At 45.4% G+C, this 13,152-nt stretch overlaps 1 pseudogene; it reads left to right on the top strand.

Moving 5' to 3' along the window:
* The first annotated feature begins 11,214 nt into the window (after positions 1-11,214).
* Positions 11,215-12,523, top strand: LOC788014 (putative RNA-binding protein 15B; annotated as a pseudogene).
* The last annotated feature ends 629 nt before the right edge of the window (positions 12,524-13,152 follow it).

Genomic DNA, 13,152 nt, shown 5'->3' with positions numbered 1-13,152 from the left:
TCCCAGGTAAGTGACCTTTGTCTCGACCATCTGTGCCTTAACATGGGAGACTTTATATCCCCTTTCTGCCAGAAAGTTTAGAACCTGAATTGGATGTTGTTGGGCATTTTCCTCATCTGGAGATCAGATCAGTAGGTCATCTACATATTGTAATATTTTCCCATTAGGTCCCAGGTCCAGATCTAGGAGATCCCGGCTAAGGGCCTGTCCAAACAAGTGGGGGCTGTCTCTGAATCCCTGAGGTAATACTGTCCAAGTCATCTGTTGGTGTGTTTTTCCTGGGGACTCCCACTCAAAGGCAAAAAGATATTGGGATTCTTTAGCTCATGGTATGTAAAAAATGCATCTTTGAGATCCAAGACTATAAACCACTTGGCACTGGGTGGGATTTCTCCCAAGATTACATAGGGATTGGGTACTGTGGGATGGAGGAGGACTACAGCCTCATTTATTATCCAGAGATCTTGAACCATTCACCAGGTTCGTTCCTTTTTCTTTACTGAGAGGATTGGGGTTTTTCATGGCAAATTTGTGGGGACCAAGAGCCCACAAGCAAGGAATTTATTTATTAAAGGCTATAGTCCCTCCCAAGCCTCTCTTTTGAGGAGATATTGTTTCCGGTTAGGAAACCAAGTGGGATCTCAGTGGACAATGATGACCGGTTGAGCTTGGTGGGCTTGTCCAGGAATTACCCGGTCTCACACCTGGGGGTTAATTTTATCATCCCATAGTTTTTGGTTCCTCTCTATTGGAGAAGGTGTAATGGGTTCTTCAGTAGTAACCAGGAGCTGTAGAGCTCTAGGGGCTGAAAAACTTCCCATCAGAAGGGTGGTCCTCAATTTAGTGAGTATATCTCTTCCCAGTAAGGGAGTAGGACACTCAGGGACCACCAGAAACTAGTGGGAAATATTTGTCCATCTCAGCAACAAAGAAGTGCTTGGGTGAATCTTTTAGTAGTTGTTTTTCTTGTAGCACCCAAAATGGTACAGGTTTGGGAGGTGAAGGCTCCAGAGTAGGAGATTAAGACACAGTAGGTAGCCCCTGTGTCAACTAAGAAATTTTCGGACCTACCTGCCACATCCAGTTGCACCCTTGGCTCCAGCTCTGTGATGGTTATCTGTGACAGGCGGGCTGGCTGGAGCAGGCCACTTCAGTCCTTTTGAACCATCATGAGGGAAGGCTTGGTGCTTGACCCTGAGGCTCTTGGGTCTCAAGGGCAGAGTGCCACCCAATGTCCCAGTTGAGGGCACTTGCGGCAAGCCGTTTTAGGAGACTTGTTACGGTTTGGACGCTCTTTGGCCCAATGCCCTGCCTGTCTACAGATTGGGCATTTTCTTCATGCCTTGTCCTTCAAGGACTCAGGGCTTGCCATAGGGCTTCTCTGGAGGGTGGCCAGCATCTGGGCATGCCTTGTGTCTTTCCTTCTATCCCTCTCCTGGGCCTTGGCCTCCTCCTCCTGTTCTCTGTTATAAAAGATATTGGTGGCTGTCTGGACCATCTCATCTAAAGAGGCAGCAGGGTCCTGCTTCTGTAGCTGTTGTAACTTAATTCTGATATCTGATGCACATTGGGACAGGAATTTGTCCTTTAAAATCATCTGTCCCTCATAAGAGTCTAAGTCCAGATTGGTAAACTTTTGGAGGGCCTCTTTTAAGCCTTTCCATTGGGCTCCTGAGTTATTGCTGAGACCTGGGCATAGCTGATTACTTTTTGTTGGCCTGTTTTTAGTCCTGCCTTCACACAGATTAGAAAATGATCTCTTTCCCAGATGTTCTCAGGGTCATTATAATTCCAATTAGGATCGGAGGAGGGGACTGCAGTTTTTCCTACTGGGTATTTATCACTTGACATGCGAAGTCCCATTGCATACCTTTGGGCTTCCTTTAAGACCCTAGTATGTCCAGGGTCAGATAAAGTTTGACTAAATATGACCATGATGTCTTTCCATGTCAAGTCAAAGGCCAAGGTAATATGTTGGAAGGTATCTATATATTTGCCTGGATCATCTGTATAGCTTCCAAGGTCTTGTTTGATCTGTCTTAGTTCTAAGAGGGAGAAGGGCTTATGGGCATGGGTTGGTCCGAATTCTCCTCCAGTTTCAACTAAAAGACATACTCAAGCTGGCTTTTGTGGAGGGGTTGCTCCCAGATATGGGGGCACGTTTGGTTACAAGGAAGAAGCACCAGACAATTCGGGAGCTATGGGAGGCTCCAGTCTCTTTAGGAGCATGGGAGGTGAACCTTTACGGGGGGTTCCTTCTCTTGGTTGCCTGTGCCTAACACCATTTGCCTAGTAAGCTCACTTTTAGGGCGTACAACAATCTCATACTTAAGACAGAGTTCCTTCATATCTCTTAGTCAGAAGAAAATTTGGACATAGGGGATCTCTGTCCATTTCTCTTGTCTTTTGAAGAATAATTCTAGCTGTAGGATGGTATTATAATTTAAACTCCCATCCTCAGGCCAGTGTTCTTTGCCCCCCAGTGAATATTGTGGCCACACAGTGGCACAAAAGAATTTTAAGCAACTCCTCCTCAGAGTTAGAGGATCGAACAGCTTCCAGTTATCAAGGATGTATCTCAAGGGCGTCTGCCGGGAAGTGTATTGGTTATTTCCCATCTTAAAGACAGTCATGACAGGGAGGAAAAAAAAGAAGAAAACTAATAGGCCTCCTTCAATTTTCATGGGTGGACTTCCCTATGGGTGAGTCTTTTTGAAGCTTATCTTACACAGAACTGTTGCAACCTGAGAGCCAGGCGTCCCTGGGTGAGGGTGCAGATCCCCAGGCAGGCTGAGGCATGAGAGCCTCCTAGAGATCGAATCCCCGGGCAGGTCGAGGCATGACGGCCTCCCAAGAATTGGGTCTCTGGGCAGGTCAAGGCACGACGACCTCCTGGGACCCTTGGGACTGGTGGGTCCCCGAGCAGGTTGAGGTGTGACAAACTTTTGAGGACCAGATCCTTAGGCAGGTCAAGGTGTGATGACCTCCTGGGACCCCCAGACTGGAGCTGGGCATCCCCAAGATCTTCAGCATGACCAGTGCTGGGTAGGATTAAGGGGTCGGATATTATACAGTATTTCCCTCCCAAGGCCAGCTATTTTCTGGTTGTCCCTCCAGAAGATTGTAGAGGCAATATTGTGGGCCCAGATGGGGCTGAGAAAAGGAGCATGAAAGAGGAGGGAAGGAGGCAGAGCACAACCTTTGAAAGAATGACATAGCACAAGGGCATAACGTAAATCAATTAAAATCAATTGGGTCCAAGATGACAAGTCAAATTCAAGTAAATCTTAATCCCCAATCTATAAGCCAACAGACACACCCAGAGGTGGCAGAACAGCTCCAAGCCACTGTCAAAAGATGGAGGAGTGGGTGGTTCCCCAATGGCTGGGATGATCCTCCCACTCATTAGCAAAGGAATTAACCCCTCTCCCCAAACCTAACCAGACCACATTACATGACCTTGTCCTCAGCAATGTCCTCGGCAATGGCCCACACACTGAAGCATGGCTTCTCTCTGAATCCTAACAAATCCAACTCTTACTTTTTGTCCAGGCTTGAGTTGGGATAGAGCTGAAGAACAGGAGGAAAAATCAGTGGGAAAAACGTGCCAAGGAATCCCCTTCATAGCCTGCTGGAAAATCTGCTAAATTCCTGACCTGTGCTCACAGTTTTCATTGGCCTGATTCTTGGCACAGAGAAGAGTAAGGACAGAAGAACCCCCACCGGCTTGGGTAACAGCTACTGGGGCCCAGCAGATAGTGCCTTTCAGTTCAGTTCAGTTCAGTCACTCAGTCGTGTCCGACTCTTTGCAACCCCATGAATCGCAGCATGCCAGGCCTCCCTGTCCATCACCAACTCCCAGAGTTCACTCAGACTCACGTCCATCGAGTCAGTGATGCCATCCAGCCATCTCATGCTCTGTCATCCCCTTCTCCTCCTGCCCCCAATCCCTCCCATCATCAGAGTCTTTTCCAATGAGTCAACTCTTCGCATGAGGTGGCCAAAGTATTGGAGTTTCAGCTTTAGCATCATTCCTTCCAAAGAAATCCCAGGGCTGATCTCCTTCAGAATGGACTGGTTGGATCTCCTTTCAGTCCAAGGGACTCTCAAGAGTCTTCTCCAACGTCACAGTTCAAAAGCATCAATTCTTCAGCGCTCAGCTTTCTTCACAGTCCAACTCTCACATCCATACATGACCACTGGAAAAACCGTAGCCTTGACTAGACGGACCTTTGTTGGCAAAGTGATGTCTCTGCTTTTCAATATGCTATCTAGGTTGGTCATAACTTTTCTTCCAAGGAGTAAGTGTCTTTTAATTTCATGGCTGCAGTCAGGACATAACAAAGAGGAGCCTCTCCAGAATCCCTCAATTGCTCCCACTGCCGCCCGCCTGTTCACAGGGGGTTTGAGGAAACAAGAAATGAGAGATTTTAAAGGAATTCAGATTTCGTTAGGCATATGTCCCTTCAGCCATCAGAGCGAGGACCTCCTATGTTAACCGGAGGTCTTCTGGAATCTGAGACTGAGCCGCCTGAGCTTTCTGCTGAGTTCGTTTTGCACTGTCCTGGTTTCCAGCATGATGGGCCTTCCCCTGTGCTGGGTTTTCTTCATGTTCAGCTTCCACTGAGGGAGCTTTGCTGAGTTGGGCTCCTGCTGTGCTTGGCCTCTTCCGCAAGGAGGTTATTTCAGCCAGGTTAAATCTGAGTCATGGCACCATAAATGTCAGGCGAGTGTATGCTTCTCGGTTCTTGTCTTGTCACAACAGTGATTTGGAGCAACGGACATTAAAGCCCTTGGCGCATCACAGCTCTAGGGTCTTGAACAAACCGTGTCATAGCTCTAAGACAAATTAGTGTTACAGCTCTATTTTATTTAGAAGATAGCAGGAAAATCCATCCTCAAAGAAGAGAAGAGAGTGGAGGAGCTCACCGGTGTGCGTGGGGCGGGGGTAGAGGGGAGTTGAGAGAGAGTGTTTGCATGTGGGAGAGAGAGAGCGAAAGAGTGCTTGGCTCCTCCTTTTATATGTTTTCTTCCCCCTGAGCCTGCCCTATGCAAATTGGGCTCAGCCAGGAGTGCTGTTCTACCTGAAGTCCTCACTCAGGTCTTCGGACCTTCCTTTGGTCTATTTTCATGGGCTTTTCCCTTCCTTGTCTTTTAGCCACCACCATTTTGGACTCCTTTTCCCTATTCTAACTACCTAACAAGTTCATAGCAATTTTTATACATGGGACAAATGTTACTCAAGAGAAGTGTTTGTAAATAGAAAAAAATCTGTATCTTTTACTGCAGGAACTGTAGATTCTCATAATCATAGGACTGACAGAACCAAAAAGAACAAAGTGGGAACCAAACACAGTTTTTAGTTGGAAAAATTGCAAGTGGTCTTTCCCTGATTAGATGATTCCCTTGACCTAAGACAGGGTTTCTTAGCCTTAACATTACAGACATCTTGAGCTGGGTAATTCTATGTTGCAGGGGACTTTCATATGTATTGTGGAATGTTTAGACACTTCCCTGCTTTCTACCAACCAGACACCAGTAACACAACTCACCAAGTTGTACTGACCATAAGTGAAAGTGTTAGTCGCTAAGTTGTGTCCAACTCTTTGCAACCCCATGGACTGTAGCCCACCAGGCTCCTTTGTCCATGAAATTCTCCAGGCAAGAATACTGGAGTGGGAAGGGAGATGGGAGGGAGGTTCGAAAGGGAGGGGATATACGTATACCTATGGCTGATTCACATTGAGGTGTGACAGAAAACAACAAAATTCTGTAAAACAATTATCCTTCAAAAAAAAAAAAAATACTGGAGTGGATTGCCATTCCCTTCTCCAGGGAATCTTCTAGACCCAGGGATCAAACCCCAGTCTCCTGCATTACAGGCAGACTCTTTACCATCTGAGCCACCCAGGAAGCCCTGAACCAACCAAAGTCTTACCAAATGTTGCCTGGGAGGCAAAAATCACTGGCATAGAGTTTTCACAGATGTAATAGAGTAGTGCCGTGTTAAAATAAATTTAAAACAAAGGCAACACTTTCATGCTCATATTATAACTGGGTGGTTTCATGCTGAAAAAAAAAGGCAACACTTTCCTGCTCATATAAGTGAGCTGGTTCCATGCTCGGCCCCTTTTTGACATGATTTGAGTATTACAAGCAGAAGGGCTCCTAATAAGTAGTTATGATTAGTGGGTAGGTAAGGGCATGGGCCAATAGTCTTACCTTAAGTGTCAAAAGGGTTAATGCATACTCAACCTTGACCAAGTATTCCTAGGCTTGAAACTCAGTTCTAATTATTCTCAAGTGATTCTGAAGGTTCATGACACACAGTCATTTGTCAGTGTTCTGGGGCATGAAATTGGGCCATGTCCTCTCTGGAGCTGGTTATGTGGAGGTGAGTTACTTAGCTAGTAAGTGAAACTATCTGACTGGCCACCACAGACTTCATTTTCTTTTTCTTCAAGTGCCTGCTTTTTAACATAGCTTTGTTCTCTATTGGAAATGGATGACATAGCAACGTTTAGGAATAGGGTGGGACTAAGTGACTTTCTCGTATAAAGGCTGTACAGAGAATGCCAATTTCCAAGTAATGGTGCTGAAAGTGAAACGATCTAAGAGCACAGTGACTTAATAATATTGGTAGAATTTAAGAGCTTCATGAATTATTTTAGACTGTATTTGTAAGACTGTTAAAGACCCAAAGGGTTCCCTTAAAATTTTAAGTCATACTTCACTACATTTTATGGAGACATTATATGCTAGAGTGGTATTCATGGATTTGAAAATGTGTAAAGATCTTAAGAAATAACTCTCAAGAATTCCAAGGAGCTCCTAAAATTTAGAGGTCTCAGATGTGTCTTTTCCTCTCTAGATCCCAAATCAAATCACAATCAGCTGGATGAATAGTTGTCTCCTTAATGCCATTGTTGGGGGAGGAGAAATTTCACTTCTTTCCCCTATTAGATCTTTTGGCTGGCAATTAAAATGACATGAGGCAGACTAATAGGAGAAAATCAAATTTATTACATGTGCACAGGGAATTCACATAAGTATGAAGAATTTCAAAGACATCAAGACAAGGTGACATATACTTATTCTGGATTAAGGAGGAGGAGGTAGGGGTCTGAGGCATCAGAGAAGTAAGGTAATTCATAAGAAGATAAAGAGTTAACGTTTGGGAAACAAATACTTTTTTGGCTATCCAAATGCAATGGCACACAGAGATAACTGGTCAAATGGGCTTTGCCAAGTTCCTCTCTTTCTACCATACTTACTACTTCACTATAGTTATCTACAGTCATAACTTCTTCCTGGAACAGGCCTTCTAAAATTCTTTTAGGCAGTTGGGGGAAGCTCAAAGACTTTTCCTTAGTCTTTTGGGGCTTGGTTGTTTGTTTTCAGCTCAAAATAATCTTCATGCCAGAGTGGCACATCTTGGGCCAAGCCTGCCCTTGGCCCTAACACCACCACGAAAGCAAGTCTATTCCCTATTTGATATTCAGATTATGTGACTCCCCTATTCTCAAGCCTGTAGTGTAATCAACTCTATAGCATGTCAAATACAAACAATAATTATGCTTGTAAGTCAACTTGGAGGCTATGCACTCAAAGTCTCTGCTCCATGATTTCCTATGCCTTATTTTCTGCACATTCTCATTCAGTTCTTCACTGTGATTTCCTTTTCCTAAACCGAGGTTCTTTTCCACTACCTCCACATGGTTCATCAGACCAGGCGAGGCCAAAAGAGCCCTCTTTAATTCATCTCTGCCATACCATATTGCCTTACACAATACTAAAGACTCACTACTATGAAAATGCCATCTAGTATAAACAAAAAGAGCATAGCTTGTAGAGTCAGACAGACCTAGGTTTCAATCCATTCCTGCTATTTAGCATGTGTGTGAGACTGAGCAATTACTTCATTCACTTCCACAATCCTCACAACATTGTAAGAATTATGAGGATTATCTGATCCATGCCCCCCAACATTCAATTTTATCTCCTCAAACTGGCTTAGCTTTTCAATTTCCCCGCTATTCTTATTTCAGTCAATGGCATCCAATATCTCATTTCAGTATCCTATCACAAAGTCTGATCAAGTCTACCACCTATTATTTCTTAAATATACTTCCATCTCTCCATCCACACTATCACTATTCTTCCTTCATATTTTGCCTAGACCACTACATGTGTCTCATAAGTGGTCTTGTTTCTTTCATCCTCCGTATTCCCCTCCTCACAGCTTCCAAGGTAAACTTTTTTTTTTGGCTGCACCATGCAGCATGTGGGATCTTAGTTCCCCAACCAGGGATTGAACCCACGTCCCCTACAGTGGAAGCATGGAGTCCTAACCACTGGACTGCCAGGGAAGTCCCATACAATTAACCTTTATATATATATATATATATATAATATTTATTTAATTTGGTTGTGCTGGTCTTAGTTGTGGCACATGGGCAGGATCTTCCATCTTCCTTCCCACATGTGGGGTCTTTGAGCTTCCCCGATGTCATAGTGGTAAAGAATCTGCCTGACAATGCAGGAGAGGCAAGAGACATGGGTTTGATCACTAAGTTGGGAAGATCCTGGGGATGGCAGGATGGGGGTCGGGGAGGGGAGGCAGGAGGAAATGGCCACCTGTGGCATGTGGGATCACGTTCCCTAATCAGGGACTGAACCCAGGCCCCCACATTGCAAACTCAGAGTCTTGACCACTGGGCTACCAGGGAAGTTTCACACTTTCCTCTGAAGGGCTTGTTAAGACACAAATAGCTAGACTCCATCCCCCAAATTTCTCATTAGGTAGGTCTAAGGTGGGACTTCATTATTTGCATCTCTATAAGTTCTCAGATGATGCTGCTGGTTTAGGGACCACTACAATAGCATTTTTTTCTTGTTTCAGAGCCCCTAGACACATAGAAACCTTTACCTGGGTCATACATCAAGTGTAAACTTTAAACAACCCTTATGAAAGGCTTCCCTTGAGCTTCCAGACTAACGCTCTTGAGATATTTTTCATAGCATGCACAATATTTGTGATTAGTTATTTGTGTAATTATTTTTTGACTTAAAGAAACATACATCAAACTGTCTCATGAAGGCAAGGACCCTATCTTCAAGTCTTTAGAACTTGGCACACTGATTGGCTCATAACACACACTCAACAAATTTTGTTGAATAAGATTTTAATAAACAATTGTATTCTATATTTTAAAATGGTTAAAGTTTGTTCACTGACACTGTTTCCCATCACAAATATTCAACATTCTTTTCTTCTGAGACTAACACAACTTGCTCGTAGTTTCTCCATTCACTAACTTTTGCCCCTACCTGTACTCTAAACAAATACAGGACTTTCAATTCAAATGATACATTAAATTCACCTGAAGAGTTTTCCAAGGTACAAGGTCCCACCTCTGGCCAACTGAACCAGAATTTGAACACTTAAAAAGTAGAATTTCCAAATATTAAAAAAATTTTTTCCACAGACAATTTTGATGCACAATAAGAGTTGAAGAGCACTGCATGACCGGGTCTATCACTCGAGGTAAAACTACTAGTTTATACACTGATGGTTATGCAACAATATAAGACATGTGGTTGGCAATCATCTGATACACTGTGGAAAAGACATTTCTTTCACTGCTTTCAGTATATTTTAAGTTCCTAGATCACTACAGTTCAGTTGTTCAGTCGGGTCAACTCTGCAACCCTTTGGACTACAGCATGCCAGGCCTCCTTGTCCATCACCAAATCCCGGAGTTTACTCAAACTCATGTCAATTGAGTCAATAATACCATCCAACCACCTCATATTCTGTCGTCCCCTTCTCCTCCCACCTTCAATCTTTGCCCACCACATCAGGGTCTTTTCCAATGAGTCAGTTCTTCGCATCAGGTGGCCAAAGTATTGGGAGTTTCAGCTTCAGCACCAGTCCTTCCAATGAGGATTCAGGACTGATTTCCTTTAGGATGGACTGGTTGAATCTCCTTGCAGTCCCAGGGACTCTCAAGAGTCTTCTTCAACACCACAGTTCATCAGTTCTTTGATGATGTTGACGGCGCTCAGCTTTCTTTATAGTCCAACTCTCACATCCATACATGACTACTGCAAACACCAAAGCCTTGACTAGATGGATCTTTGTTGGCAAAGTAATGTCTCTGCTTTTTAATATGCTGTCTAGGTTGGTCATAGCTTTTCTTCCAAGGAGCAAGCCTCTTTTAATTTCATGGCTGCAGTCACCCTTTGCAATGATTTTGGAGCCCCCCAAAATAAAGTCTGTCACTGTTTCCCCATCTATTTGCCATGAAGTGATGGGACCAGATGCAATGATCTTAAGTTTTCTGAATGTTGAGTTTTAAGCCAACTTTTTCACTCTCCTCTTTCACTTTCATCAAGAGGCTCTTTAGTAGTTCTTTGCTTTCTGCCATAAGGGTGGTGTCATCTGCATATCTGAGCTTATTGATCTTTCTCCCAGCTATCTTGATTCCAGCTTGTGCTTCATCCAGCCCAGGGTTTCTCATATGTACTCTGCATATAAGTTAAATAAGCAGGGTGACAATATACAGCCTTGATGTACTCCTTTCCCTATTTGGAACCGATCTATTGTTCCATGTCCAGTTCTAACTGTTGCTTCCTGACCTGCATACAGATTTATCAAGAGGCTGGTCAGGTGGTCTGGTATTCCCATCTCTAAGAATTGTCCACAGTTTGTTGTGTTCCAAACAGTCAAAGGCTTTGGCATAGTCAATAAAACAGAAGTAGATGTTTTTCTGGAACTCTTTTGCTTTTTCTATGATCCAGCAGTTGTTCGCAATTTGATCTCTGGTTCCTCTGCCTTTTCTAAATCCAGCTTGAACATCTGAAGTTCACAGTTAATGTACTGTTGAAGCCTGGCTTGGAGAATTTTGAGCATTACTTTACTAGCGTGTGTAGGTAAGTGAGTAAGTGTTAGTCACTCAGTGGTGCCCAACTCTTTGCGACCCCATGGACTGCAGCTCACCAGGCTCCTCTGTCCATGAGATTTTCCAGGCAAGGATATTGGAGTGGACTGCCATTTCCTTCTCCAGGGGATCTTCCTAACCCAGGGATCGAACCCAGGTCTCCTGCACTCTAGGCAGATTCTTTACCGACTGAGCTACAAGGGAAGCCTGCTAGCGTGTGAGATGAGTGCAATTGTGCAATACTTTGCACATTCTTTGGCATTGTCTTTCTTTGGGACTGGAATGAACACTGACCTACCCCACCTCCCTGTGTCCTATGAGCTACTCCAAGACGGGTATACCCTGCACCGGAACCTGGACACCAACCTGCAGGTGCAGGACAGGACGCCCCCCCCACCCCCACACACCTCCTGTACTCAGACCGAGAGGACCTTTGTGGAAGGGGACTGGACCAACCCCAGTAAATGCTCTGACTGCCCAGCCTCTAGGGCTGTAGCTGCTCAGTGCGCAGCCAGAGTGGTGAGTGCTGGGGAGGAGATGGGGACCGGGAGGTTTGTCCTGCCCAAGGCCTTGGAGGACAGGTGGAAGCATCGGAGCCTCCCCAGTGATCACAGAAGGACAACCCACTCCCCTTAGGAGGAACAGAGCAGGACCAAGGTTGGTGGGCACCCTGTGGACCGAGGCTCCGACCACAACCCCCAAGCACAGCCACAAGAAAGATCATTCCAGTGAAGGGGCCAAGGAGTCCGGCAGCAACTCCTTCAGCATCAGCAGACATGGGGCAGAAGAGCAGAGCTGCCACCCCCGCCACGAGGCTCCCAACTCTTCCCACAGGAAAGAAGATCCGAGAGAGCAAGCCTAGACTTCAAATCACTGAGGCCGAGCCCAAGCCTCTGGAAGAGCCAAAACATAAGACCTAAAAGCTCAAGAATCCTTCAGAGGATGCCCAGATGCTGCAGCTGGGTTGGAACAGGCTTCTGCTATTGAAAAACAGCTGCTTCCCGACATCTATGCACATCCTAGATGGGGATCAGGGGTGATAAGCAGTCCTCAAAAGATCACACTTCCAGGAGTAAGCTGATCCAGCTAAAGATTGCCCAGCACCCTCGCCTGGACCAGACCAAGCTGGAAGAAGTCACACGATGCATCACACAGGGGAGCCCCAATGGCTACTCAGTGCTCCTGGCCATGCAGGTGAACTCCAGTGGGCCTGGCACTGAGGGGATGCCCATGATGGATCCCGGCCTACAGAGGCGGCTTCTCAGGAACCTGGTCTCCTACTTGAAACAGAAGCAGGCTGCAGGGGTGATCAACCTGCCAGTGGGTGGGTCCAAGGGCAGAGACAGCATGGGCATGCTCTACTACACCTTCCCAACTGTGACTTTTCACAGCAGTACTTCCCATCAGCACTGAGGACACTGGGCGACCTAGAGGAAGAACACATAGTGAGAGGTATAGTAAGAGAGGCAGCCTAGCCCAAACCTGTCCTTTCCAGCCCACTTGTCACTAAAGCAGTTATTTTAAAATCTGACCACTGCCGCCCTGCACCCCAACCCCCACCCCATCTTACACCCGAGATTTATATTCTCTGCTAGGTTATTTGGGTTCATCTGGTAGGGGACCAAAGTCCTATTCCCCCACCAAAACTAAGTTCTTCAGTTCAGTTCAGTTGCTCAGTCGTGTCTGACTCTTTGCAACCCCATGGACTGCATCACACCAGGCCTCCCTGTCCATCACCAACTGTCAGAGCTTACTCAAACTCATGTCCAAGGAGTCAGTGATGTCATCCAACCATCTCATACTCTGTCGTCCCCTTCTCCTCCCACCTTCAATCTTTCCCCGCATCAGGGTCTTTTACAATGAGTCAGCTCTTCGCATCAGGTGGCCAAATTTTTGGGAGTTTCAGCTTCAGCATCAGTCCTTCCAATGAGTATTCAGGACTGATTTCCTTTAGGATGGCCTGGTTGGATTTCCTTACAGTCCAAGGGACTCTCAAGAGTGTTCTCCAACACCACAGTTCAAAAGCATCAGTTCTTTGGTGCTAGCTTTCTTTATAGTCCAACTCTCATATCCATACATGACTACTGGAAAAACCATAGCCTTGACTAGATGGACCTTTGTTGGCAAAGTAATGTCTCTGCTTTTTAATATGCTCTCTAGGTTGGTCATGGAGAAGGCAATGGCATCCCACTCCAGTACTCTTGCCTGG

Source organism: Bos taurus, chromosome X, assembly GCF_002263795.3.
Source record: "Bos taurus isolate L1 Dominette 01449 registration number 42190680 breed Hereford chromosome X, ARS-UCD2.0, whole genome shotgun sequence".
Classification (NCBI taxonomy): Eukaryota; Metazoa; Chordata; class Mammalia; order Artiodactyla; family Bovidae; genus Bos; species Bos taurus.
The sequence above is the reverse complement of the archived record's forward strand: the minus strand, read 5'-3'. Positions and strand labels throughout refer to the sequence as shown.